Genomic DNA, 24,033 nt, shown 5'->3' with positions numbered 1-24,033 from the left:
GAGCGAGGGGACACAGCATCTCCGAGGAAGCGAGTGCACCGTGGATATGAGGAATCCAATAAAACATGAAATTTCCGACATCGCTACGGTCGGAAAAAGTTCCTGCAAAAACGGGACCAACGACGACTGAAGAGAATCGTTCAACGTGACCGAAGCGTAGCCCTTTCGCAAATTACTGCACATGTCAATGCTGGGACATCAACAAGTGTCAACGTACGAACCATTCAACGAGACATCATAGATATTGGCTTTCGGAGCCGAGGGCCCACTCGTGTATCCTTGACGACTGCACGATACTAAGCTTTACGCCTCGCCTGGGCCCGTCAACACCGACATTGGATTGTTGATAGTTCAAAAATGGTTCAAATGGCTCTGAGCACTATGGGACTTAACAGCGATGGTCACCAGTCCCCTAGAACTTAGAACTACTTAAACCTAACTAACCTAAGGACATCACACAACACCCAGTCATCACGAGGCAGAGAAAATCCCTGACCCCGCCGGGAAGCGAACCCGGGAACCCGGGCGTGGGAACGAGACCACGAGCTGCGGACTGTTGATAGTTGGAAACATGTTGCCTTGTCGGACGACTCTCGTTTCAAACTGGTCCTGTACGAGTATGAACACCATCTCATGAATCCATGGACCCTACATGTCAGCAGGGGACTGTTCAAGCTGGTGGACACTCTGTAATGATGCAGTTGGAGTGATATGGGACCCCTGATACATCAAGGTACGACTCTGACAGGCGACACGTACCTCAGCATCCTGTCTGATCACCTGTATCCATTCATGTCCATCGTGCATTCCGACAGACTTGGGCAATTCCACCAGGACAACGAGAAACCCCATTTTCCACAATTGCTACAGAGTGACTCCAGGAAGACTCTTCTGAGTTTAAACACTTCAGCTGGCCACCAAACTCCCCAGACCTGAACGTCATTGAGCATTGCAACGCACTGTTCAGACCACCCCCTCGTACTCTTACGGATTTATGGGCGGCCCTGCAGGATTCATGCTACCAGTTCCCTCTAGCACTACTTCAGACGTTAGTCGAGTCCATGACACGTGTTGCGGCGCTTCTGCGTGCTCGCGGGAGCCCTACACGATATTTTCCAGGGGTACCAGTTTCCTTGGCTCTTCGGTGCACAGTGCTTGGTATGCTGCCATTGAGTGTTATCGCAAAAGGTAATCGAGAAGTGTGCTAAAACTGGATACTAGAGCGGTGGGAAATCGTTACTGCGGTGTAAACAAGATTTCTAGTATAATCAACGTTTTCTGCGTGCGTTGGTATTATTCGCGTTGAGGAGATCGTGTGAACTTGAGCCACTCATCTACATCACACTGCGCAAGCCGTCTAACAGTGTGTGTGGAGTCTGTTTCCATTAACTGATCCACCCTTGTTCAATTCAATTAGGAACGGCGCGTGGAAAGAATGGCTGTCGGTAAGTATCTTTATTAGCTCTAATTTATCAATTCTCGTCTTACTCATTTCGCGAGATGTATTTGGGAGGAAGTAATATGTTACCCTACTCTTCCAGTAAAGTGCTCTCTCGAAATTTCAGTAGTAAATCTCTGCGTAAAAACAACGCCTCTCTTTCAGCGTTTGCCACTGGGGTTAGTAGAGCATTTCTGTACTACTCTCGCGGCGACTCAACGAACCCGCGACTAAATGCGCCTTACTTCGTTGAATCTTCCCCTTCAGTCAATCCTATCTGTATGGATGCGAGATTAATGGACAATACTCAACAGGGCCCTTGTGAGCCACTTTTTTCGCGGACAAGATTCTTCGTGTGAATGTCAGTTTGGCGCCAGCGGTTGTGGCCGAGCGGTTCTAGGCGCTTCGTTCCGGAACCACGCTGCTGTACGGTCGCAGGTTCGAGTCCTGCCTCGGGCATGGATGTGTGTTATGTCCTTAGTTACATTTAAGTAGTTCTGAGTTCTAGGGGACTGATTACCTCAGATTTTAAGTCCCATAGTGCTTACAACCATTTGAACAATTTCTTTTGTCAGTTTGGCAACTGCTTTCCTACTAGGTATTTGTTTCACTCCTTTTCGTCTTTCCTTCTCTTCTTAAAAACCTCTTTATTAATTCACTGTGTTTTCTCTTTTTTTTCCTCTGTCCGTGTTTTCCCTGTTATTTGTTCTCTTGAAACATTTTCGGTTTTCCTGTTTCCGATTTTATTTCTGAATTGTTTTCTGTCCTTGATTTCTTCTTCTGATATTTTCAGTCTTTCGAGGTCTTCTTGCGTTTCTTTCAACAAACTGGCCCCTTACTGACTTGTATTAACAATGTTAAAAATTTTCTTAGGGAGTGTGTTTTCATCCGTACCACATCCCTGGAACTGTAGACGTCTTTTCCCAAATTTATTTGTGACGTTGTCCGTGATTTCATAGACTTCCTTTGTAGTTAGTCCGACGAAGATGTGTCTCGGCGAACAGCGTCGTGTTTTCCGTTCTTGTTCGCTGATGTCAAGAATTTTCGTCTGTCCTCTAATGATTGTAGTTTCTGTCGCAAGCAAGGCTTATGGTAAAAGAGCTGTGTTGTAGTGCCATAGTTTTGCGTGGCGACATACAGCTCTATTGTTGTATGTATTGCATGTCAGTTTCTACGCCTTTTGCCCGTGTGTTGAAGATCGTCTTAAATCCTATGGGTTGCGTGATTTGTGCTAAGTAGGCTAACTGAAGATTTTTCCGTGCTGTGTTTTCAGTGTTGGTTTTCCTGTTGACTTACTACCTCTATATAACAGAACAGGAAAGCCAAGAATGAGGAGTGCGCCTTCAACACGGAAGACATACAGTATCCTTCCTGCGAGCGTCGACTACTGCGTTGTGACGTCACAGCTTTCTCCTGTTGCCGCGAAGTGCGTTGCGTCAGCTGCTCCAAGGCAAGCGCACGTCCCACACATGCTACCTGGAAGGACCCTGTCCGACATGTCACTGGAACACTGTTGTTCGGTCATACGACTGCGAAGCCCAAAACTGAAAAGCTGAACTCGGTGTTGTATTTAGCTCGACGTTTTGCCCTAAAAGTCGGACAACCTATTGTAATCAGAAATGGTGTCAGCCGCTATAGCTGAGTGGTACGGTAACTCAGCGTGTTCGGTCAGAGGGTTAGCTGCCCTCTGTAATAAAAAAACTGAGTTAATCGATCAACGACGAACTGAATCGGGTGTCTTCCGACGTCAGTCCCGAGCAGATACAACGAAAATAAAAATAAAAAGTTGTCAGCGCGACAGAATGCCGTACAAAGGGGTCTGGGTTCGATTCGCGGCTGGGTCAGAGATTTTTCTCCGCTCAGGGACTGGGTGGTGTTTCATCATCATCATCATCATCATCATCATCATCATCATCATCATCATCATATATCCATTGACGCGGAAGTCGCCGAAGTGGTTTCACGCAAAAGACTTGCACCAGGCGACCGGTCTACCCGACGGGAGGCCCTAGCCACACGACATTTCATTTCATATCAGAAATGGGCTAAACAAGGTATTTTCAGCCATTTATTAGTAATTAAACAATTACAATCGGGTTTTGGCGAGATCAAACTTGAACGAGCTGAAACTAAAAGAATCAATAAACAACCTTATAATCTTGCAATTAAGATCTGCTTAACCGTAGAACACTAAAGCCGAGAAAATTACGTTGTTACTAAACAAAAATGGCTCTGAGCACTATGGGACTTAACATCTATGGTCATCAGTCCCCTAGAACTTAGAACTACTTAAACCTAACCAACCTAAGGACATCACACAACACCCAGTCATCACGAGGCAGAGAAAATCCCTGACCCCGCCGGGAATCGAACCCGGGAACCCGGGCGCGGGAAGCGAGAACGCTACCGCACGACCACGAGCTGCGGACTGTTACTAAACCACAGTAAATTTTACTACCCCATTTTTTATTCAAAGGAAGATATAATTTATCATTTATGCACTAGTTAACTACAATTATGAGGTGTCCAGTGATATGACACATAGAAAATAAGTACAAAAGTTCCTTTTTGCACCCTACATTGACACACGAGAATGGCGGGAACCTCGAAAAGATACCAAGTGCTATCGTATATTTTGCCAGTGTTTAGTAATCTAGGGTTAATTGCTCAGTCTTATTCCGAGTATAGTCTTATGTCAAAATAAACTGAAACTTCTTCGTTAAAGAAAATAAATAATTATCTACACTTGTGGGACGGAAAACGAAAAAGTATTCAATAACATTGGTCATTTTACTCGTAATCAGACTTACAAACAAATAACAAAAAGCCGGCCGAAGTGGCCGTGCGGTTAAAGGCGCTGCAGTCTGGAACCGCAAGACCGCTACGGTCGCAGGTTCGAATCCTGCCTCGGGCATGGATGTTTGTGATGTCCTTAGGTTAGTTAGGTTTAACTAGTTCTAAGTTCTAGGGGACTAATGACCTCAGCAGTTGAGTCCCATAGTGCTCAGAGCCATTTGAACCATTTTTTGAAATAACAAAACGCTGTAGGTGAGTATTAATGTTTCGCATTTGAGCCCATTTCATCCAGGCATTTATGTTTCCTCGAAATAATTTTTCTGAAATTCTTGAAGGATAATTTAAATTGGGCAACAACAACATGTTTTTCGTACGGGCGGTCTGCAATTTATTGCGTTCTTTCGTGCACTGCGCATTTACGAAAGAGAACAAGTTTCCAGCTTTGGCGTTACGCCTGGAATTGTAAAGTAATATTCTGTCAATTTCAATAATTCTGAATAAACTTCTTCATAGCTCCCCATACGTAGTCCTCGCGCTTATGTGCTGATTTCCGAGATCCCAGGCTAAAGTTGGACCTCAATCCTGAACCATAAGCTAAGGACAGTTGCAGAGAGACGTTGGTGGAGATACGCCATCGAGAGGTTCGGTGCGCCGCCGCCGCTTCTGGAAGTCCAGTCAAAGTCAGATCGAAGCGCCCCCCACCCACTCTCTGATAGCCCACTGGAATAGCAGCGTTATCATAGCTCAGATCCAGCAGCGAGCTAGTATCATTCGACAGGACTAGCAAAGTTACAGTTAAATGCACGAGCTAATATACACTGAAGCGGCTAAGAAACTGTTATAGGTATGCGTATTCAAATACAGAGATATGTAAACAGGCAGAATACGACGCAGTGCCTATGTAAGACAAGAAATGTCTGGCGCAGTCGTTAGATCAGTTACTGCTGCTATAGTGGTACGTTATCAAGATTTAAGCGAGTTTGAACGTGGTGTTATAGATAGGACACAGCATCTCCGAGGTAGCCACGAAGTGGCGTTTTCCCGTATGCCCATTTCATTTCACGAGTGTACCGGTAAAACATTAGGTCTCCGCCATCATTGCGGCCGGGAAAGGATCCTGCAAAAAACGGAACCAACGACGACTGAAGAAAATTGTTCAACGTGACGGAAGTGTAGCTCTTCGGCCGGCCGAAGTGGCCGAGCGGTTGTAGGCGCTTCAGTCTGGAACCGCGCGACCGCTACGGTCGCAGGTTCGAATCCTGCCTCGGGCATGGATGTCTGTGATGTCCGTTGGTTAGTTACGTTTAAGTTCTAGGGGACTGATGACCTTAGAGCCATTTGAACAATTTTTTGTAACTCTTCCACAAAGTGCTGCAGTTTCCAATGGTGGGCTATCAACAACTGTCAGTGTGCGAACCATTAAACGAAACTGAGACGCCCGGCTTAACCTACAGGACAGGACAGATGGTATAAATTGTGGAAAGGGGCCAAAATAAGGGGCTGCCAGTTACACTCGAACATACTTTATTTGAGTAAACATTACAAGAGCCCCAAAAAAATTTTTTTAACACACAGCTTTTAATTTTCGCCATCACCATCGGATCCAAACCCCGCCGAGGATTCCAAGACGGCTAATCACAGAAAATGGCTCAAATTTATACGATATATGCCCAAGATCCCGATCTCAAACAGCGTTATCCGTTTCCGAGATGCAGAGATTAAGAATTACCCTACTTGTACGCGTAAAATACAGACGTAAAATCCGGTACGAGGCGAACACATAGTTTACGAAGTGACGTAGCACGGAGAAATATTCTGTAAAGTGCCTGCGTTATCATTTGGGCACCCCTTGAGTACTGGAGCAAATGCAACTTTTTGCGCTTAAATTCTGTTATGAGGTGTAAAATTAGTTTTGCTTTATTTCAATTTTACGTAACAAAACTGACAGATTTTACTGACCAATACATTCCTTTTCATATGAGTTATATGGCCTGCGCCATTAGGGAACCAGTGGAAAATGCTCCTATCGGAGCATAAAAAATGCGATGATGCTGCAGCAGGAGCATTTTTCCACCGGTATCGAAATATTCCATTTTTATCATAACTTACAAATATAGACTTCCATTTTTCTAGGACAAAATTACTTCGTATTTATCGGTAGAACTGTGTAAAATGGTTCAAATGACTCTGAGCGCTATGGGACTTAACATCTGAGGTCATCAGTCCCCTAGAACTTAGAACTACTTAAACCTAACTAACCTAAGGACATCACACACATCCATGCCCGAGGCAGGATTCGAACCTGCGACCGTAGCAGTCGCGCGGTTCCGGACTGAAGCGCGTAGAACCGCTCGGCCACACCGGCTGGCCGAACTGTGTCGATGTCCTATTAATTAATATTAACAAAAACATAGTTTGAATGAAACTATTTGCTGTCTATAGGGTATTTCGACCTTGTACATACAAGTACAATGCTATGCTTCAGCTGCCTCAGAATCCTTTGCAAAGGGAGTGTCGAAAAATACGTTGAGTGGTCCTCTCTCATATAAGACTTTCCAGGATTGGTTCGTGAAAGCTACCATCTCCCCCCCTTGCTCCATCCCCTCTACACACACACACACACACACACACACACACACACACACACATCCTATTGTGTCTCTACGAATGGGAGGTGTGTAAGTAGGCTGTTTAGGTTTTCATGTTGGTAACGCCACGTAGCGCCCTGTATAAAAATCTCTGACTGCTGTGTGCAGTCTGTGGCTGGTTTGCATTGTTGGAATATTTGCTACTGTAGTGTTGGGCAGTTGGATGTCAACAGCGCGTAGCGTTGCGCAGTTGGAAGTGAGCCTCAAGCAGTGGTGGATGTGGGGAGAGAGATGGCAGAATTTTGAGAGCGGACGACGTGGACGTGTGTCCATCAGAAAGAGTAAATTTGTAATACTGTATATCATGAACTGATATATAAATTATGACTTTTGAATATTATTAAGGTAAATACATTGTTTGTTCTCTATCAAAATCTTTCATTTGCTAACTATGCCTATCAGTAGTTAGTGCCTTCAGTAGTTAGAATCTTTTATTTAGCTGGCAGTATTGGCTGTATTGCAGTAGTTCGAGTAACGAAAATTTTTGTGAGGTAAGTGATTCATGAAAGGTATAGGTTATTTTAGGGTCATTCTTTTGTAGGGATTATTGAAAGTCAGATTGCGTTGCGCTAAAAATATTGTGTGTCAGTTTAGTGATGATCAGAATAAGTAAAGAGAGAAATGTCTGAGTACGTTCAGTTCTGCTCAGCTGTTTGAAAAACAAATAACGTAAGGGGTTTACCAGCACAGTAATTCATAAATTTTCCAAAGGGGACGTTTCAGGTGGTTCTGATTTCCAGTAACTGTTTGTAACGCTGGGGGATAATTTCTAAAAGAGAAACCAAATACCAACACGTGAATCACACGAGGAAAGAATGGTTACGTAAATACAATTGCAAATTTTGATATGGAAGCATACAGATAATTTCAAGCCATTTAATGCAGTAACCGGAAGCGTCAGTGTCAGAACACTTTTACGATGTAAAAATTTCGGTTATGCCGAACAAAGGTCTTCCCTTTCCGAAGCAATCGGGTACGAAGAGATATAGCGCTAGCAGTCTCTCTCTGTGGTTTACAAAAACAGCAGAGAAACCGATAGAGTTACAGCACTACGCGTCACTTTCAGATTAGATTAGATTAGATTAGATTTACTTTCATTCCAATTGATCCATAGTGAGGAGGTCCTCCAGGATGTGGAACATGTCAGAAAAACAACAATACATGACAAATATTTACAACTAAAACAAATAAGCTAATGTACCATTCCACAGGTCCCAAGTGGAATGATCGTCATTTTTAATGAACACTAAGAGTCATTTTACAAATACTAATGCACTGAATTTAAAATAAAAAAGTTTTTTATTTATTTATAAGGTAATAAACATGTAATACAACTACTGTAATACTTATTTACAATAAACACATTACTGCACTGAAATGGTGCAGAAGTTAGATTATACTTACACACACAGACACACAAATTTTCTGTGAACACATTACTGCACTGAAATTGTGCAGAAGTTATATTGTATCAGCTGGTTTTACTGAGAAATTCATCAATGGGGTAGAAGGAGTTGGCCACCAATAAATCCTTTAAGCTTCTCTTAAACTGAATTTCATTGGTTGTTAAGCTTTTTATGGCTGCTGGCAGGTTATTGAAAATGTGTGTTCCTGAATGATGCAAACCTTTTTGTACAAGACTAAGTGACTTTAAATCCTTGTGAAGATTATTCTTATTTCTAGTATTGATTCCATGAATTGAGCTGTTGGTTTGAAAAAGTGATATATTTTTAATGACAAATTTCATTAAGGAATAAATATATTGGGAAGCTGTAGTTAGTATCCCTAGTTCCCTAAACAGGCTTCTGCAGCAAGTGTACGAGGATAGCTCGCCATACAGTTCACCCTTGACGTGTGTGTGTGTGTGTGTGTGTGTGTGTGTGTTCTGCCACGGTTGAACGCCCTGCACAATGGCTTTGCCTTGACACCGAGCCTTGGAGAGGTCGGCCTCGAAGATTTGGCTGACAACCAAGCGCCGGCTTTATCTGGGTAGCATCGGGGACAACATCACGTGACATGTCGTGACGTCACAGGCACGCACTACGCCGCCAGAACCGCTGAACCAATCGCGCTTACACTTCTACATCTAGATACAGCAGGTACTGGGGCGACGGCAGAAGATCACACTTCATTAAACTCTCCCGCCTCCTCCACCAAACTATAATTTGCCGTCACCCTCTCTTCTAATGCAGCACACTTGGCCATGGACCGCACATGCCCTACATCTCCCGTATTAATGCTTCAATACAACATCTAAGTTACGTGATCGAGCAGTATACGCCACGTTTCTGCCATTAAGCAAAGTGGAACCTGTAAAGCAACATCCTTCTCTAGTATAACTTTTCCTTAACAGTAGTGTGTGTGTGCATATAAATACAGGGTGTTTCAAAAATGACTGGTATATTTGAAACAGCAATAAAAACTAAACGAGCAGCGATAGACATACACCATTTGTTGCAATATGCTTGGGACAACAGTACATTTTCAGGCGGACAAACTTTCGAAATTACAGTAGTTACAATTTTCAACAACAGATGGCGCTGCAAGTGATGTGAAAGATATACAAGACAACGCAGTCTGTGGGTGCGCCATTCTGTACGTCGTCTTTCTGCTGTAAGCGTGTGCTGTTCACAACGTGCAAGTGTGCTGTAGACAACATGGTTTATTCCTTAGAACAGAGGATTTTTCTGGTGTTGGAATTCCACCGCCTAGAACACAGTGTTGTTGCAACAAGACGAAGTTTTCAACGGAGGTTTAATGTAACCAAAGGACTGAAAAGCGATACAATAAAGGATCTGTTTGAAAAATTTCAACGGACTGGGAACCTGACGGATGAACGTGCTGGAAATGTAGGGCGACCGTGTACGGCAACCACAGAGGGCAACGCGCAGCTAGTGCAGCAGGTGATCCGACAGCGGCCTCGGGTTTCCGTTCGCCGTGTTGCAGCTGTGGTCCAAATGACGCCAACGTCCACGTATCGTCTCATGCGCCAGAGTTTACACCTCCATCCCTACAAAATTCAAACGCGGCAACCCCTCAGCGCCGCTACCATTGCTGCACGAGAGATGTTCGCTAACGATATAGTGCACAGGATTGATGACGGTGATATGCATGTGGGCAGCATTTGGTTTACTGACGAAGCTTATTTTTACCTGGACGGCTTCGTCAATAAACAGAACTGGCGCATATGGGGAACCAAAAAGCCCCATGTTGCAGTCCCATCGTCCCTGCATTCTCAAAAAGTACTGGTCTGGGCCGCCATTTCTTCCAAAGGAATCATTGGCCCATTTTTCAGATCCGAAACGATTACTGCATCACGCTATCTGGACATTCTTCGTGAATTTGTGGCGGTACAAACTGCCTTAGACGACACTGCGAACACCTCGTGGTTTATGCAAGATGGTGCCCGGCCACATCGCACGGCCGACGTCTTTAATTTCCTGAATGAATATTTCGATGATCGTGTGATTGCTTTGGGCTATCCGAAACATACAGGAGGCGGCGTGGATTGGCCTCCCTATTCGCCAGACATGAACCCTTGTGACTTCTTTCTGTGGGGACACTTGAAAGACCAGGTGTACCGCCAGAATCCAGAAACAATTGAACAGCTGAAGCAGTACATCTCATCTGCATGTGAAGCCATTCCGCCAGACACGTTGTCAAAGGTTTCGGGTAATTTCATTCAGAGACTACGCCATATTATTGCTACGCATGGTGGATATGTGGAAAATATCGTACTATAGAGTTTCCCAGACCGCAGCGCCATCTGTTGTTGAAAATTGTAACTACTGTAGTTTCGAAAGTTTGTCCGCCTGAAAATGTACTGTTGTCCCAAGCATATTGCAACAAACGGTGTCTTTCTATCGCTGCTCGTTTAGTTTTTATTGCCGTTTCAAATATACCGGTCATTTTTGAAACACCCTGTATATGTATGTGTATGTGTTTTTGAAGCGGGGACCTAGAAACGACGGAGACACTTAGTGCCGCCGTAAGCCCTCAGTGGTTTACAAGCCCACAACAGGCCACAGCAGTCCACCCACACCACCGCCGCCTCACACTGAACCCAGGGTTCAAAAATGGTTCAAATGGCTCTGAACACTATGCGACTTAACTTCTGAGGTCATCATTCGCCTAGAACTTAGAAGTAATTAAACCTAACTAACCTAAGGACATCACACACATCCATGCCCGAGGCAGGACTCGAACCTGCGACCTTAACGGTCGCTCGGTTGCAGACTGTAGTGCCTAGAACCGCACGGCCACTCCGGCCGGCGAACCCAGGCTCATTGTGCGGTTCGGCCCCCAGTGGACCCCTCCGGGAACGTCTCATACCAGACGAGTGTAACCCCCAAATGTTATGCGTGGTACAGAAATAATGGTGTACGCGTATGTGGAGGCAGTGTTTGCGCAGTGAAATGACGAAATTTAAATTTAATTGTGACGATAAAGGATTACTGAACTGATATTACAAAGAAGCTTTACGAGTACATGTAGTATTGGAAATATAAATGTGGAAGCAGAAGTCTTCTATCAGTTAAGGTAAAGAAGTAAATTTTTTATTACTTTCCTGTAGCCAGCGCGTTTGTGTAAATGAGTTGGCTGATAATTGGTAACAGTGCGTTTTGTATTAAGTAATCCCAGGATGTACGTAAACAGATTTGATGTACAGGCTAGTTAGATATTTCCCTTTTTTAATGTTTCTAAGGTTTGTTAACACAGGTATAATTAATTTGATGATTTGTCAATATACTTTTTAGTGATGTTACATAATACTTGCTACACAGATCTCATTGTTTGTGAGTACGTCACCAAAGAAAGGCTTTCATTTAGTAAAAAGGATGTAATTTTTCTGAGTAATGTAATTTCAATTGTCAGATGGTTTGCAAAGCCAAACTTAACTTCGGATAAAACTTCGCTATTGAAAAAACAATGTTAGCAATCCACCCAAATCATTACCACCTCCCTGTCCAGGTCATATGTTTCTTAAAGACATTCAATTTCTCTTAAACGTTTTCATGTATCAGCCAAAAGAAATTTATGTATATTTCAAAGTATTATAGCCACCATTGCACACCGCTGAGCCTGTAGCTAGTATATTTTATTATTCTTTATGAGAGAGCGAATATAACGCGATCCACAGTTGCTGCTTTAGAGGTAAAACAATTTTATTTGTTATGTGCACAAGGACCACAGTTATCAGTTTTGAGCAGGGCCAGAGGATTCAGTACCTAAGGGGCTGAATGTATTTTGCAGTGACTGTATTCCTTTATTGGTGCTTGGAGCTGCATTGTCCAATCAGTTCGTATAAAGTTGTTGTTAACAATAACACAGACTAGGCACATCACTTGGGGATGCAACAAGCTACATGATAACTCCAGTTTTGTACGCATTCCCTGTTCAGGCACTCATTTAAGTGTTTCAATAATTATAAAGAATGTTACAACGATTGGTTGGGCACGCCCCAATGCCTTTAAATAGCCAGGAATACTACAGACTCAGGTCCGGTGAATAGAGAGGCCGTTTTACAAGACCTCCTAGACCAGTCCACAGTCCTGGAAACGTTGCGGTGAGGTACCGTCGCACAATTCGTAGAAAATGAGGATGCGTCGGGTCGCATGAAAACCCGCAGTCGTTGACTTCCAACAACCGTAACGTTCTCCAGTAGCGATGGCACTTGATTGCTACACAAATCGATGATACACACAATGCGAATCGTGTGTGCTATGCACTGGGCCGCCTCACTCCATACACAGACGTACGCATCTCACATTCCACCGCTGATGTGGTGTCACCGCCAGACACCACACTTGCTAGGTGGTAGCTTTAAATCGGCCGCGGACCATTAGTACATGTCGGACCCGCGTGTCGCCACTGTCAGTGATCGCAGACCGAGCGCCACCACACGGCAGGTCTAGAGAGACGTACTAGCACTCGCCCCAGTTGTACGACGACTACACTGACGAAGCCTTTCTCTCATTTGCCGAGAGATAGTTAGAATAGCCTTCAGCTAAGTCCATGGCTACGACCTAGCAAGGGGCCATTAACCATTTCTAGAGAGAGTCTCACTTGTATCATCAAGAATGCTGTATAGAAATGATGTATTAAAGTTAAGTATTCCAGCAGCTACGTACTTTTCTTTATAGCATTCATTACGTATCCTGTTTCAGACCTAACGCCAGCCGGCGTGCGTAAACGCGTGCCTTTCGGTTACCTGTCACTGTGGACTGGCTGTCTTGTCAGTCCACTACAGCTCATCTCCAAGGAAGCCTTATGTAACATTACGTGATAATTTTGTGGCAGCGAGTTTTGTCACTCAGTCTGTGGTATCCTCTTCCGACAAGAGTAACTAACCTGCGACGCAGTATACTGTAACTGTTTTGTTTTGTTGTTGTTGTTGTTGCGTATCTGAACGACTTTCCTGTTTTTTAACTTTCGTTTGTATCTGTGTCGTAACGTGAACTCGAACAAAGCAAGTGGTGTGCTTACGTAAACGCTTTCTGATGAAGAGAGTCGCCAAATGCTTCTGGAACTGTATAACTGCGTTGCAATTAGCTTTTACCAGAAATAATTGGAAAACGTAAAACTGTATACCAAACAAGCTGTCGCTTGGAACGCTGTATTGCGCAGTGGCGTGAACAATGCTACACTGCGTGACATAACAGTGAGTGTCTTACCTGTTCCAACATACACGCAACTAACAGGATAAAAATTCCACATAAAATTACAAAACGAATGTTGAAAGAATTCAAAACGCATTTATTAAAATGCTCTTTGATTTTACTTACGCAGACTGACCAAACAAAATTCCAGATATTAAATGATGCACAAGCGAACATGTTACACTGCGCTCAAAGAATAAGACTGCCTGATAAAGAAATGAAATCTGAACTGAAATTCACCAGACTGACCCTGATCATAATCGCTTAGCTGTAAATAATCTTATTTTGCCCTGTCCCTAACAAATTTTCATGAATTACATTGCGGCAAAGAAAACGGGGTGAATTTTAAAATAGCTTACAACGCGGCAGCAAACCAGCTAAAGAAAAACTTTGTCAAATGTAATGGAAGGAAAAACAGCTATGGCAAGCACATCATGCTTTATTTTCAGTGACATTGTTCCGGTCAGTGCAATGCGGCGACACGCAACTGCAAAACAAAAGATTCGTGAGAAGACTATGAAAGAAACTAAACTCACTGAATGATTGAAAATAGACTAGTATTTAAAAACTGTATAATGAATCCTATTCTTAATAACTACAATCGTCTTTACAAAATCACTTCTTATAAAACATATGACATTGCATTAGTAAATGAAAAGGCAAAGGAGTGGTGGATTTATAACTCCTGCCCCAAGCCATGTGAGCAGATAATTTTGTTTAATTTCGTCTCTATAATCAAGCTGACCTGAACCAAAAATGAAAAAAATCTCGCTAAATATTTGCCCTTCTCAAACTCATGACAAGTTACGTGGGAGCAAACAATGCAGCGACATTACCTGAGTTTCTTCGCAAAATCTTTCCAAAATCATATTTCCAAAACGCATCAATCTCTCAAATTCGCGTCTCTGTGTTCTGCTAGTTATTTACAGACTGCTGAGCAATGTGATGAACACCCAACTTTCTCATTTAACTCCTCACAGTGGTAACGGCAATGCTACTGGCTACCACAGACCACATTGCTTGTACTCTGTAGCGTAACATATTGGCTATTGAAGACTTCTTTCCGTAAAATATCTAGTGTACAAACATCAAGATGACACATCACATAAAAGGAGAACTCGTATCACTTTTATTGAATACCAGAAGTAAGCTAAAAACCTTGCAGTATCAACAACAGGAAACACAGCAGCTGCAAACGCACTCACGAAAGTATGTGACGAATTTGACAGGCGTGAGTCCTGTAGAGGGCAGCCGGCCGGTGTGACAGCGGTTCTAGGGGCTTCAGTCTGGACCCGCGCAACCCCTACGGTCGCAGGTTCGAATCCTGACTCGGGCATGGATGTGTGTGATGTCCTTAGGTTAGTTAGGTTTAAGTAGTTGTAAGTCTAGGGGACTGATGACCTCAGATGTGGGAGTCCCATGGTGCTCAGAGCCATTTGAACCATTTTGTAGAGGGTACATTGAAGATTTGTGAAAGGTAAATGAGAATTACGATCCAGAAGCTACTTTTACGGAGTGCTCCAAGGTTGTTATGCGCATGCATGTAAGGGTTGTACCATAGCGAACTTCGGCGGTTCTTTTGAAAATTATATGCATATTTTACAATTTACGTCCGTTTAACCCATGGAGAAGATGTTGCTGTTGTGGTCTTTAGTCCAAACTGCTTTGAAGCAGCTTTCCATGCTTCTATTTGTGCAAGCCTCTCCATTCTCAAATAGCTACTGCAATTTACATCCTTCTGAATCTGCTTACTGTATTCCTCTCTTAGTCTCCCTCGACGATTTTTGCCCCTCCCCCCCCCTCACTTCCCTCCAGAACTAAATAGGTGATTCTTGAAGTCTCAGGTTGTGTCCTGTCAACCGATCCCTTATTCTACTCAGATTGTGCCAGAAGTTTCGTTTCTCCCCCGTCCTACAGAGCCGCTCTTCGCCAGTTACGAGATCTACGCAACTAATCTTCAACATTCGTCTGTGGCATCACATTACAGAAAGCTTTTATTTTCTTCTGGTCCAAACCGTTTCTCGCCCAGATTTCACTTCTATACACGGTTGCTCCGAGGAGGACACGAAGAATCATGAGCTTTTTCCGTTCTGTGGCTCAGTAATAGAAAAGATAAGCCGGCTCCTAAATAGACATAAAATCGATTCGGTCTTCTGGGCTCCAACAAATATTTGACAACTCAAGAGGCCTGTGGAAGATGATGTAGGCCTCGGATCAGCAGGAGTACATAGGATAAAATGTGGGAGTCAAAGGTTTCATGTTGTACTAATGAACAGCGAAATGTACTAATGAAATGGTTTCACTTTCGGTACCCTGAGAAATCAGCGGTAGTGGAGCACGCTATAGAAAACGGACATAGTATTGCATTCAGAGGGACATCTGTTATTCTATCTATATCCGAATCCCGCTCCAGCTACTGCCGGGTCTGGGTGCTGACGAGTCCTCTCCATCTGGCTCGGTCCTCCCACCACTTTTCTTCCTCCGTTTGCTGCCAGGTCACACCTCTCCTTTCAACAGATATTCTCACTCCCATTTTCCACCGTGTTCTTGGGCGCCCTCTAGGTCTTTTCCCATCCGTCTTTAGTTCTTCCATAATTTTGGGAAGTTTCTGCCCATGCATCCTCTTAACATGCCCATACCATCTTAATCTCTTTCTTTCAATTTCTTCTCTCATACTTTCTTGTTTGAGGTCCTTTCTAATCTCTACATTCCTTACTCTGTCCATTCTTGTTTTTCCCTTAACTGCTCTGAGAAATTTCATTTCCCCTGCTTGCAGTCTGCTCCAGTCCCTTTCTTTCATTGTCCATGTTTCTCCACCATAGGTGACAATAGGGAAGTAATAATTCTTATACATCAGGAGTTTTGCTCTTTCTGAAACTTCATTATTCCAAATCAGATGTTTTATTGTTTGGTAGAAATTGCCTCCCTTCTGTAACCTCCTATTAATTTCGTTAGTTATTCTTCCATCCCTAGATATTTCACTCCCTAAATAAGTGAAACTTTCTACCACTTTGAGGGGTTCTCCATTCAAGGTTACTACATGGACTAAATGAAAATGAGTGTATGGAATGGTTGGCCGGGAGGCCCCATCCGGTGAAGTTCGGCCGGCAAGTCTTTTTCCAGTCGACGCCACATTGGGCGACTTGCGCCCCGGTGATGAGGATCAAATGATGCTGACAGTACAACACCCAGTCCCCGAGCGAAGAAGATCTCCAAACCGGCCGGGAATCGAACCCGGACCCGCTTGCATGGGAGGCGAGCACTTTACCACCCAGCTAAGCAGGCGGACATTACACGGACTAGAGTTTCTGGGACGGCGTAATAAAAGAAGCGATCGAGAAAAAAAGGTCGTGACAATGCCCGCAGTAAAGACGGCGGCGTGCACTTAGGCGCAGCTTGGGACCCTGCCACCGGAAAGTTGAAGCAGGCGCGGCGGGTCATTTATGAGAAACACCACCTGGAGGGAAAACCAGTGACGTCAGAAAAGCAGGTGCCTGTATAATGACGGCAGTAGCAAACAGTCATCACTTGACAATGGCCGAGAATAAGTACGTAGGCTTACGCGGCCGGTGTCATAGTGATTACAATTCATCTGGGTCGCGGGGCAGAAGCTGCACGGGACACGGACGTGTGTGCACAAACAGCTGTAGAGCAACTGTCAGTCCACTTCCGCGAACACCAGGAGGAAAACTTTCCGACCAGAAGCCGAACGCTGATTGGTGGACAGCTACCAATCGTTGACGACATGGACGTCCACGAATAGCCTCTTTCCTTCCATCTTCCTTCACGTCATGACTAGCCAATCATATTAGAGGGCCAATTAAAAGTTTACAACAGTGACGTCAGACATCGATAGTCTGTAATAAATAGAAGCACCTATCCCCATGCAAAACCAGTCGTGCCCTGAGGAAGGCCGTTGTAATGCGGCCGAAACATCGGTTTTAGTTTACTGGTTCAAATGGCTCTGAGCACTATGGGACTTAACATCTGAGGTCATCAGTCCCCTAGACTCAGAACTACTTAAACCTAACTAACCTAAGGACATCACACACATCCATGCCCGAGGCAGGATTCGAACCTGCGACCGTAGCGGTCGCGCGGTTCCAGACTGGAGCGTCTAGGACCACTCGGCCACAACGGCCGGCTTTAGTTTATTATTGTTTTTAGTTTTTAGCAACGACGCGGCATAATACTCAGAAGAATTTTTAATCACAATGGCAGAGAAGTACTTGGCCGAAAAATTGTGGATTTTAAAACCACCTGATGCGACTGGAAGCTCGAGAGAATTTATCAGTACATACTGCCGCGAAAGCATGCGCTCGGTTAGCAATAAAACCGCAGAAGAATGGTCATAGGAAGCAACAGTTCTCCAGATGTAAACACCTCCAACTCCTGCAATCATGTTGTGGGACGTATTGGATGTAAAACAGGACTGATCTGATAACTGTTGGAGAGAGACTAAATAATGGTCAATATCTGGAAAGAATGGTAAACCTTGTTGCCATACCATTCATTATGAGCGTAACAAATGGTATATTCCACTAGGATAATGCAAGACCCCACGCTGCCGTTCACACCACAAACACTACGAAATTGGTGTGCCTTATCTCCTGTTCCGTGAGTGACACGTCTAGGATGCGAGACATACCAACCTGCAACCAGAAACCTTAATGAAGTAAGGCGGGAAATTCCTAACGATAAAATTCAGAGGCTGTTTCCTTCCATGACACGGTTCCGAATTATATGAAGGTCTATAATCATTTAATAATCAATATGTGATGAACATCTCAACTGTGTTCTCTCAAGTCCTTACATATGCAGACCGTCCATCTTCTCCTAGGTCTTCCTCTTTTTCTGGAACCTTCCACTGTTGTGTTTAGACAAGACAGTCTAGACACAAGGTGAGGTTACCGAAAGGGCACGCGTCAACTCACGCCGACTGGCGTGAATTCTGGAACAGGTTACGTAATTAATGCTATAAAGAAAAGTACGTATAGTCTGTTTACTTAACTTTAATTTATCCTTGTGGTACATCGCTCTTGACTATACAAATGAGACTCTCTCCAGATATGGTTAATGGCGCCTTGCTAGGTCGTAGCCATGGACTTAGCTGAAGGCTATTCTAACTGTCTCTCGGCAAATGAGAGAAAGGCTTCGTCAGTGTAGTCGCTAGCAAAGTCGTCGTACAACTGGGCCGAGTGCTAGTCCGTCTTTCTAGACCTGCCATGTGGTGGCGCTAGGTCTGCAATTACTGACAGTGGCGACACGCGGGTCCGACATGTACTAATGGACCGCGGCCGATTTAAAGCTACCACCTAGCAAGTGTGGTGTCTGGCGGTGACACCACATCCACTACCATTTATTCCTTTCTCTTGTCAACATAGGAGATGCGTTCGATAGTAATGGAACGCATTTTTTTCTCTGTCGATTTTGGTTGAATAAATGCAGAATATGTGGCGGGACATCTTGAAATACTCCCGCTTCGCCCCCTATAGTTTCATGAAGATCCGATACACGCCGGCGCTACAGTCTTGAGGACGGGGTCAGTAAAGGAGGTGCTTTCCGAGTAGAGAGCTGTCATTTAGTTACTGGCGGCAAACCAGAGCATTGCAGATATTCGTAGGTGCTTGCACAATGTCTAACGAGACCTGGGAGTGAACAAAAGCACGGTGAGTCGTTTGACGAGGCTCTGTCGTCATCGCAACAAGGTCGCGCAAACCTGCCCAATCTCTCGCGCATCGATTGGCCGCACGCAGCTGTGACCCCTGCGATGCCGGAAGGTGGGACACTCTCGTTCGAGGTGATCGACGGATCACAGTCACACACATCGCTTCTCAACTGCACGTCTCTGTTGGTAGTGCTGACACACACGTCCACCAGTTGGTGTACTCAAAGGTGTGGTTCGCTCGGTTCTGCTTCTACATCTACATACAGGGTGACAATTATAGAACTACATGAAAAAAAGTCAGGGATCCTTGGAGTTGCTGATGTGATTCAACTGTTGACGAGGCATAGGCTACCTTAAGAGAGTCATAGTTATTCCTGCCAACTGCTCACCAAATTACACGTTTTTTAGATACCGTGGTCAGTCTGCCCGAAGCGATACGCAACTAGTTGTGTATCTTAAGAGAAACATCTTTACTCTAACCAGGGGTTCCTTGACTTTGGCCGGCTGTGCTGGTCTCGCGGTTCTAGGCGCTCAGTCCGGAACCGTGCGACTGCTACGGTTGCAGGTACGAATCCTGCCTCGGGCATGGATGTGTGTAATGTCCTTAGGTTACTTAGGTTTAAGCAGTTCTAAGTTCTAGGGGACTGACGACCACAGCAGTTGAGTCCCATAGTGCTCAGAGCTATTTGAACCTTGACTTTGAAGATGTGATTCTACTGGTGACGAGGCACTGGCTCCCTTAAGAGAGTCATAGTGATTCCTGTCAGTCACTATAGATACTATATGTCACTATAGATATTCGGATTTAGGTTATGACCTGTTCGATATGTCTCCAATCATCGGCGACGATGTGCCTCACCAATAGTGAAATTCTGTGTGGCCTGCTGGGTTGTCGGAACATCGATGCTACCGATGACCTCCCAAATGGCTATTTTGAGCTCAGCAATGATTTTGGAGTCATAGCTGTACACCTTGTCTTTAACATAGCCCCACAAAAAGGAGTCGAATGTGTTCGAATACGGAGAATAACCGAGCGAGGTGGCGCATTTGGTAGCACACTGTGAAACGTCCCCTTAGAAAAATTATGAGTGACTGTGCTGGTAAACTTCTACGTTATTTGATTTTCAAGCGGCTGAGCAAAACTGAACGTACTCAGACATTTCTCCCACTACTTATTCTGATCATCACTAAACTGACACACAATATTTTAGCGCAACGCAATCTGACTTTATAAAAAATCCCTACAAAAGAATGGCCCTGACTAACAATAGCCTATACCTTTCATGAATCACTTACCACACAAAAATCTTCGTTACTCGAACTACTGCAATACAGCGAGTGCCAATACTGCAAGCTAAATAAAAGATTCTAACTACTGAAGGCACTAACTACTGATAGGCATAGTTAGCAAATGAAAGATTTTGATAGAGAATAAAAACAATGTATTTACCTTAATAATGTTCAAAAGTCATCATATATATAAATTCATGACATCTATCTTTACAAATTTCCTTTTTCTGGCGGACACATGTCCATATCGTCCGCTTATAGTAACCTCTCAAAACTCTAGTATCTCTCTCTCCACATCCACCACTGCTGGCGGCTCACCTCCAACTGCCCAACGCTACTAGCTGTTCACATCCAACTGCCCAACACTACACTGGCTGTGAGGACCAGGCGTGAGTCGTGCTTCGGTACCTCAGATGGTAAATCACTTGCCCGCGAAAGGCAAAGGTCCCGAGTTCCAGTCTCGGTTGGGGACACAGTTTTAATCTGCCAGAACGTTTTATATCAGCGCACACTCCGCTGCAGAGTGAAAATCTCATACTGAAATGACGGGATGGTTCCTTTGAAAGGGCAATATGGCGGCCAATCGAGGCCCATGTAAGTTACCTCTGGGTACCACAGATACAGAATTCGGTCCCCAAAGTGCTCTTCCAGGACATGAAATACTCCCCTGCTTCCATGGGAGCAGAAAAATTCGGAGTAGGTACTAAAATTCATGGAGAAGAAGTAAAAACTTTGAGGTTCGCCGATGACATTGTAATTCTGTCAGAGACAGCAAAGGACTTGGAAGAGCAGTTGAACGGAATGGACAGTGTCTTGAAAGGAGGATATAAGATGAACATCAACAAAAGTAAAACGAGGATAATGGAATGTAGTCGAATTAAGTCGGGTGATGCTGAGGGTGTTAGATTAGGGAATGAGACACTTAAAGAAGTAAATGAGTTTTGCTATTTGGGGAGTAAAATAACCGATGATGGTCGCAGTAGAGAGGATATAAAATGTAGACTGGCAATGGCAAGGAAAGCGTTTCTGAAAAAGAGAAATTTGTTAACATCGAGTATAGATTTAAATGTCAGGAAGTTGTTTCTGAAAGTATTTATATGGAGTGTAGCCATGTATGGAAGTGAAACATGGACGATAACTAGTTTGGACAAGAAGAGAATAGAAGCTTTCGAAATGTGGTGTTACAGAAGAATGCTGAAGATAAGGTGGGTAGATCACGTAACTAATGAGGAGGTATTGAATAGGATTGGGGAGAAGAGAAGTTTGTGGCACAACTTGACTAGAAGAAGGGATCGGTTGGTAGGACATGTTTTGAGGCATCAAGGGATCACCAATTTAGTATTGGAGGGCAGCGTGGAGGGTAAAAATCGTAGGGGGAGACCAAGAGATGAATACACGAAGCAGATTCAGAAGGATGTAGGTTGCAGTAGATACTGGGAGATGAAGAAGCTTGCACAGGATAGAGTAGCATGGAGATCTGCATCAAACCAGTCTCAGGACTGAAGACCACAACAACAACAACAACCACAGAGACAGAATTCGGTCCCCAAAGTGCTCTTCCAGGACATCAAATACTCCCCTGCTTCCATGGGAGCTCCGTGTTGCATGAACCACATCTTGTCGAAATCAGGGTCACTTTGGCTAATGGGGATGAAATCATCTTCCAAAACCTTCCCGCACCGTTCGGTAGTGGCCGTGCCATCGAGGAATATCGTACCGATTATCCCGTGATTGGACATTCCACAGCACACAGTTACCCGTTGAGCGTGAAGAGACTTCTGGATTGCGAAATGCGGATTCTCAGTACCCCAAATGCACCAGTTTTGCTTATTGATAAACCCATCCGAATGAAAGTGGGCTTCGTAGTTAAACAACAAAGCACGTGCGCGTACTAATTCCCATTACGCCCCGCGGCGAATCGTGCAGTTTGAACCACCTAACGCAAACAGTTCAGAAGTTATGACGATTTTATTTCATATAGTTGAATAATTATCATCCTCGCAGATAGAGCGAGGGGAAAACGACTGTATACCTCCGTATGAGCCTCAATTCCTCTAATCTTTATGGCCCTTACCTGAAATGTACGCTGACAACAGTCAGTGGAATCGTCCTGCATTCAGCTTCAGTTGCCGGGTCTCTGAATTTTCTCAATAGTGCTCCTCGAAACGAATGTCGCCTTCCCAGCAATGACCCCTTTGAGCTACAGAAACATTTCCGCTATACCCGAGTGTGTTCGAACCTACCGGTAACAAATCTAGAAACCCGTCTTCGAATTGCTTCGATGTCTTCGTTTGATCCGACATGGTGCCGATCCCGAACACTCGGGTAGTACGCAACAGTGGGTCGCACTGCTGTCCTATGCCCGCATCTCGTGGTAGTGCGGTAGCATTCTCGCTTCCCATGCCCGGGTTCCCGGGTTCGATTCCCGGCGGGGTCAGGGATTTTCTCTGCCTCGTGATGGCTGGGTGTTGTGTGCTGTCCTTAGGTTAGTTAGGTTTAAGTAGTTCTAAGTTCTAGGGGACTGATGACCATAGATGTTAAGTCCCATAGTGCTCAGAGCCATTTGAACCATTTGAACTGCTGTCCTATACGAGGTCTCTTTCATAGGTAAACAATACTTTTCCAAATTCCCCCGATAAACCCAAGTCTATCATTCGACTTACCTACTACAATCCTTAGCTCATTCCATTTTATATTTCTTTGCAACGTTACGCCTACTTTTTAATGGCCGTGACTGTGTCAAGCAGAACATTTCTAATGCTGTGCTGGAACATACGAGACGCGTTTGAGAAGTCCGTACGAACATAAAAACTACTTACGTGTTTGGGGTAAAGCTTTTTCATTTTTCGACATAGCCTCCTTTTAGATTTATACACTTCGTCCAACGCTGTTCTAATTTGTAGATCCCTTCCAAATAGTGGGAATTGTCCAAGTCTGCAAAATAGCTATTATTTGCTGCATCACCACCTCGTTTGAATAAAATCTTTGTCCCGCCAGGCATTTCTTCAAATTGGGGAACAAACAGTAGTCCGAGGGAGCCAAGTCTGGAGAATAGGGGGGATGTGAAACGAGTTGGAATCCTATTTCCGTTAATTTTGCGACCACAGCTGCTGAGGTGCGTGGTGGTGCGTTGTCGTGATGGAAAAGGACTTTTTCTGCGGTCCAATCGCCGGCGTTTTTCTTGCAGCTCGCTTTTCAAACGGTCCAATAACAATGAATAATATGCACCTGTAATTGTTTTACCCCTTGCCAGATAGTCGATGAGGATTATCGCTTGCGAATCCCAAAAGGCAGTCGCCATAACCTTTCTGGCCGAAGAAATGGTCTTCGCCTTTTTTGGTGCAGATTCTCCCTTGGTAACCAATTGTTTAGATTGTTGTTTGGTCTCAGGAGTATAGCAATGTATCCGTGTTTCATCCACAGTGACGAAACGACGCTTAAAATGCTGCAGATTCTTCATGAACTGCTGCAAACCATCCTTGAAACACCTCAGACGATTCCGTTCTTGGTCAAGCGTGAGCAATCGCGGAACCA

This window comes from Schistocerca cancellata, chromosome 12, assembly GCF_023864275.1.
Source record: "Schistocerca cancellata isolate TAMUIC-IGC-003103 chromosome 12, iqSchCanc2.1, whole genome shotgun sequence".
In the NCBI taxonomy this organism is placed as follows: domain Eukaryota; kingdom Metazoa; phylum Arthropoda; class Insecta; order Orthoptera; family Acrididae; genus Schistocerca; species Schistocerca cancellata.
Note: the sequence above shows the minus strand (reverse complement) of the source record.